A 6686-nucleotide genomic window follows, 5' to 3' on the forward strand; every position below is an offset into this window, starting at 1 on the left:
GTGAGTGGTTTTCAGGGTCAGTGCTGGGCAACAAGATCCAGCATTGGGATCTCTCCTAATAGCAGTTGATTTGTTCCATTTCTGTTAGTTGGTTGTTTTTAAGCAAAACCTTTAACTTTTAGAATCTCAACACTTACAAGGTATTTCTTATGAAACCAATTAATGTTACCCTATGGAATACATTTGGGTTATCGGCTTATTGGTAAGTACTCAACTGGCAGAGTTACGGTTCTGTACACAGACTCAAGGTTCCCCCAGGCTCATGTTTGTAGAGCTGTTACACCATCTGTGGGACTGTGTCGGACGGGGGCAGAGTGAGTTTTGCACTATGTTATCCCATGGGAGGCAGGGGGTCCTTGGTTGCTGGCTGCTGACTAGCAGGCCACATGGCTGTGGGAGCTGGGGTCCTACTCACTTGCTCAGGGCAAATGTGAGAAGTAGGTAGGAGTAGAAGTTACACTGCCAGGGCCATTCGGGCAGGTGGGTGCAGGGTGCCTTTGACCCTTTTTGCGCTCAATGGATTGCAATGGGAAAGCTTCTGGGCAAACCAAGGCTGCAAGCTCGGGGTCGCAGTTTCTTCATGTGCCCCCACCACTTTGTGAGTTAAATTGGGTATTTGGAGGGTGGGTATGTCCCCAGGAGTCGGGCCTAGGGGGCCGTAGTGCGCCGGGTGCTGGGGTGACTTTTGGTCTTGGTAAATCTTACCCTCTGTTGATTGTGGCCGGGGGGGTCCCTGGTTCTGAGGCTGAAGGCATCATAATGAGCATCGCGGTGAGACCTTGGTGGCCAGATTCGGGGTCACAGTTGCCGGGGGGACCTGGGGTCCAGCAACATGTCTGATGTGTGACAGCCTAGGCAGCCTCGAAACCAGACGTGGATTGTAGGTTAGTTGTCCATGGTTTGACAATTGTGAATGTTAGTGTTTAGGGGAGGAACATAGGTCCTGGGCACCTGTTTGGCAGGAGTCCAGGGGACACTCAGTCAAAGTCCATTCAGCAGTTCCTCAACAAGTGGGTGAATACCATGCATGAAAGATTGTAATTTCTCACACATATGTCATACATGTTGTGTGACCAGAAATGGGATATTGCTAGTTGTGCCATCGGATCAATGTTGTCAGTGCAATTTTGGCCATGTAATCTTGTGAGGCACCCTGTGGCCCTTCTTCACTATCTGACTCCGGTTGTCTCATCTTTGCCATCATTGCAAGTGTTATTTATTTTGCAACACTGTGCCCCCTTTTGAGTTTAGTTGTATTGCTCATTTACATTTCTTAGCCTGTATTTGGACACGTGTTTTTCAATCCGCCTCCGCTCTCCCTTCCCCCACAGTTTCCCCTGCTGAGCCACACAGCAACACGCACTTTCGTAACACCCACATGCCAGGGTGATCCGCCCACCTCCCCTTCCACTTGCGTACATCCATGCCGGGTCCGCGCAAAGTGCACAAACATCCTGGGTCCGCTAACGCAACTACACACGTTGCCACTACGATGCTAGCACACTCAACGCCCTCAACATAGGACGATCACACACCTGCTTCCTGCCCAGAACAGAACGCACACAAGGACACATCTCCAGCCGGAACTGCATTGTCACCAGCATTGACTCTGCAAATCCACCCTCTGTGTTGTAAGCAAACTACCTAAGATGCATTGTCCCCAACACCTGCCACAGATGCCAACACACAAATGAACTCTCGGACCTACTCAACTCTACCTCCCCAGACATGGTCTCCATGACAGTGACCTAACTGTACCCCTCCTCAGAAAACTACCTCGCCATATCCATCCTGTGCAGCTACAAGATCAACCACAGGGACCGCACCAACGGAGTAGGTCTATGAATTGACATCGTCAACAGGAACACTCGCAGAGTCTCAAACAACCACGACATCATCCTCATCAACGCCAGAAACATGCACATCCAGATCCACAACAATCCAAAAACAACCCTCAGAGTAACCTGCGTCTACAAAGCCTCCAGACCCCGAACACAGTTCTGCATCTCCATCACCAACTTTGTCGGTACACACGCCCTCACATCCACAGACTACATCCTTAACTTAGAGCTGAACTTCCACCTCGTGTACATTGACAGCACCATATCCACCACCCTGACCGACACCCTGGCCACCCTCGGGCTCATACAACTTTCCACAACACCCATCCACCACAACAGCCACACGCTTGACCACATATTATCCGCAAGCTCCCACGTTTACTCCAACCACCCAGCCAACCTCCACTGGAACAACCATCAATGCAGCAAATTTGCATTCCATGAAGACATCACGCGCCACCACACCGAACAGATCCACTGGCACTGCTGGAGCACAGTCACAGAAGCACAGCTAACCATCAACCTTGCCTGGAGCACAACCACCGACACTCACTCCAGTGCCCAGAACGTCAGACAAGGGATAGGTAACAGCGCAAACCCACTAGCCCAGATTAAGACATACTCCAACAGATACACCAGCAAGTAAGCCAGCTGGTTCAATGCAGAACAGCAGGCCTCAATGCTGCCCTGCCATGAGCTAGAGAAGAAAGACACCATCAACTCCACAGATACGCAATTGGGCCTCCTTCAAAGTCCAAATTGCCAACAACGCACACACCAGCTAAGTGCTCTTCAACCTAGTGACAGAACTCTCCAAAACCAGCTCCAAAGACAACACCTTCCCACCTTTGCAAGATCTGTGCAACTCCTTAGTTACTTTTGTCCATCGCAAGGGTGCAGCCATCCACGATAGCTACAACGCCACGACTGCCACGACTAGCACTGAAACCTCCATCACCACGGATCCCATACACGCCAAGCCCCTGCTCTCCTGGACCAACGTAAACAACACAAACACAATGCACATCTGGTACTACATCCACTACGGATCAACGTCAGGCACATGCCCACACCACATCTGCTCCAAAGCCAGCCCCACCATTGCATCCCATTTCCAGATGAGCATCAACATCTCCCTCGTAAATTCAACATTGACGCAGAGCTGGAAGCACGCCGATATCAACCCCTTACTCCACAAACAAAAGACTGACCCCCAAGGACCGCCTTTTGCTTACGTCCCATCTCCCTGCTACCATTTGTGTGAGGTGTCATTGCGAAGACCATCAACAGACAACTGACCAACTAACTCTATGGGAACAGCATCCAGGATCCGTCCCATTTGCGCTTCAGCGACAACTCCTGCAGCAAACTGGATACATCTCCGCCACCAATTACATAATGCCATGTATGGACAACAGTGAAAGAGCAGCACTCATTGACCAGTACCTGTGATTTGACTTCAACACTGTCTTGCACTGCACACTATGCACGCGCATACATGACAACAAAATCCGAGACCAGGCTTGTGACTGGACAAACTCCTTCCTCTACGGCAAAACCCAGTCCACCCTCCTCCACCGTTCCTGCTCAGAGTCCACAGTAATCTTCTGCAGATTACCCCAGGGCTCATCCCTCACACAACATTGCTCTACATGTACATGTCACCACTTGCACACGTTACCCAACTGCCCAACCTCAACATCATCTGCTACGAGAACATCACCCAGCTGATCTTCTCCCTCACCATGGCCACCCTCACTTACACAACCATACACCATGTAGGACTGTAAGACATTGCTGAGTGGACGAAGGACTGCCAACAGGAGATGAACATCAGACAAGACAGAAATGCTCATCCTCAAATCCACCCCCTACACATTGAGGCACCTCCTGGTGTGCGGCTGCCCTGGGAACAGATCCAGCACCAACCACCCACGCATGCACCATGGGGTTCAACATCTCCATGCCAAAGCCGGAAAACGCCATCTCGTCCTCCTACTTCATCACCCTCCAGATGCTTGTCAAGTTCAACAGGTGGATTACCACCAAGACATGGAGTACAGTCACACAGGCACTCTGCAGCAGCAAGTTGGATTACGGTAACATCCTCTATGCAGAAGCCTCGACCAAACTCTAATAACAACTTTAGCCGCATTAAAAACGTCTCTGCACGCCTGGTCCTTAACATCCCTCGCCGATAGCACATCACACCCCACCTGTGAGACCTGCACTGGCTCACCGCCAACAAGTGTCTCACCTCCACGCTCAAGAACCACGCACACAAGCCACTCCACAACACCGGATATGCATACCTCAACAGACGACTCAGATTCTGCACCCCAATCCAGCAGGTCCGCTATGCTGACATTGCAATTGCCACAGTCCCCCGCATCTAAACAGCTAACTCCTGCAGGAGATCATTATGCCACCTCAACATAAAAAACTGGAACACTCTCCCCACCCTCCTGCAGCAGGCACATCTTATGCTGACATTAATGTGACTCCTCAAGAACGGGTTTTCCAAGCAGTGGCAGATTCCCACCCACCCCTGCTCCTTAAGACTCTCAGGGGTTAGTGGTGCACTTTAAAGATGTTGTCATAGGAAAATCATCTAGATTGCTTTTGCACATACACGGCCATCTCACTGCCTATCCGTGCCAGGTGACACATGTACATTGATTGAATTAGCCTTGCTGGACCTTCTTGTGAATTCCCAGCCCCTTACTTATTACCTAAGTTAAATACTTGATTGGTCATGGAAACACGCACCTGTGTGATTAAAGTGCATTTATTTACAAACAAAAGAGGTTTCGCAATGACCAGAACTTGACCATAGGACATGGGATTGGCAGTCCATTGCGAGCGACAGAGCCAGGGGAGGAGGCGGATTTAGCAGTGCCAATGCCATTGTCAATGAACAAGAGGAGATTTGCTGTGGGTCAATGTGTGGGTCCACGCTAGGTGTTGATGGACGTCGGCAGACAGTGGGAGAGGAAGGGCAATAAAATGTTGTTGCGTACAAACTGACAGGCCTTTGTACATCACTGCTAGCTGGACTTGCGCATCACCATGGTGGCAGTTTCATCCTCAGATTCGTCCGATGGTGTCTCACATGTGGGAGGTGGTATGGTGGGAGCAGCACTGTGAGGCACAGACACATCAGGGTGTGGAGCTGAGGATGTGGATGCGAAAGCATCAGATGTCACAAGACCGTGGGGAGGTAAAGCTGTCATGTGGAGAAGCATGGCCTGCCATATCTGTTCCAGAGTGCGCTGGTGTTGAGCCGTGGCAGCCATCTGTTGGAGCTCCCTCCGCTCCCTGGACTCCATTACCCCTACCAGTCTGGATAATGCACCAGAGACACTGCTGGAGCTATCCTGCCGGGACACTGTTTCCACTCTCCGGATCAGGACCCCAGCAATGTCATCCAGGGAGCGTTGGATGTGATTGAGGGAGGTGTGGATGTCTGGTAGCCTCACAAAGTTGTTTTCAAGGCGATTCAGACACCCGCTGAGCTCCTCAAAGTTGGCTGCCAGGCTCTCCAAGCCCACCCACACAAAGTCCTGTGTCTCCAGTTGGACCTCCAGCACCATGGTTTGAAAGTCCACATATGTGTTGGCTGGGTCCTGGGAGGCAGCTGTGGTTGGTGGTGCTTGCTGCTGGGTGGTTTGTGCAGGGGGTGGGCTGGGTGCAATGCTGGTGGGTAGCCCTGCTACTGGAGTTGGTGTTGCAAAGGAATCGAGGAGACGCTCAAACCCATCCATATTGATAGTCGGTGTTTGGGACGAGTCATCGTGGTGGAGTGGGTCGTCCCGCTGTCCAGGAGGTGTTGTCGCTCCCTTTGAAATTTTCATGGGAGATACAGTTTAACAGTGTGATCCATGTATGGGCAAGCATTATTTGACTTAACAATCAGACTGAGGGAGACTGTACATGATAGATATTTTGTACAATATGCATGCTAGTGACTGGATGGTGATTATTGCAGAGACATCACAGATGTGTGTGTGTACTTGTACGTTGTAATATCACTAGTTGCCTAGGTGAGAAATGTGTCTTGACAGTGTCTACACACAAATGCTACCTGTTGTGTCTTGGTTTGTGTTATGTGACTGATGCAATGTTGATGTACTCCGATTAGTATGTGTGTACACTGCATTGTGTGATGGTGGCACCTGCTGCCTTTGTTTAGCTGCCCCTTGTCCCTTTCATGAAATGGGCCTTTGACTTCTGTGTATGGACAATGCAGACATGTGTAAATCTGTGTGGATGGTGTATCCTTGTCAGAGTAGTGACACTTGTGCATAGTAGGTCATCTAGTGTCTTGGTCACATCAGGGGTTGTGTGTACATAAGTTTGTGCCAGGGTGTGACATGCTCCCTCGAGGATGAGTTCTACACTCCGCAACATCAGTGAGGTGTCCTGCACCATGTGAATCTCTTTATCCTGCAGGCATGCTATCCATCATGCCCTAGCACATGCCTTATCAGTGTGGCTAAAGGAGTTGCAGCTTTGCAGGGGCTTGCACATGTGCATGTGTTTAGTGTGCTATTGGTGATGTGTGATGAGTGCCCACTTTTGGCACATTGGCAATGGGGGCCTACTTGGGGGCATGTTATCATGGACATCCATGGTGTTTTCTGTGCTTTAGCAGCAGGAGACTTCCGCTACAGGCGGCAAAGATGTCCCTGGAAATGTGCCACATAGAATTCCAGGAGAAGCACATGTTCTGGTGTGAACATGGGCTTTGATTAGAATTCTCTGCTGCATGTTATCAGGCACATTATCACCGCTTTGGTGTCTGTTTCATGCCGCTAAAGTGGCGATAATTGAAAGAACTTCCTT

Source organism: Triturus cristatus, chromosome 3_2 (genome assembly GCF_964204655.1).
Source record: "Triturus cristatus chromosome 3_2, aTriCri1.1, whole genome shotgun sequence".
Lineage (NCBI taxonomy): Eukaryota > Metazoa > Chordata > Amphibia > Caudata > Salamandridae > Triturus > Triturus cristatus.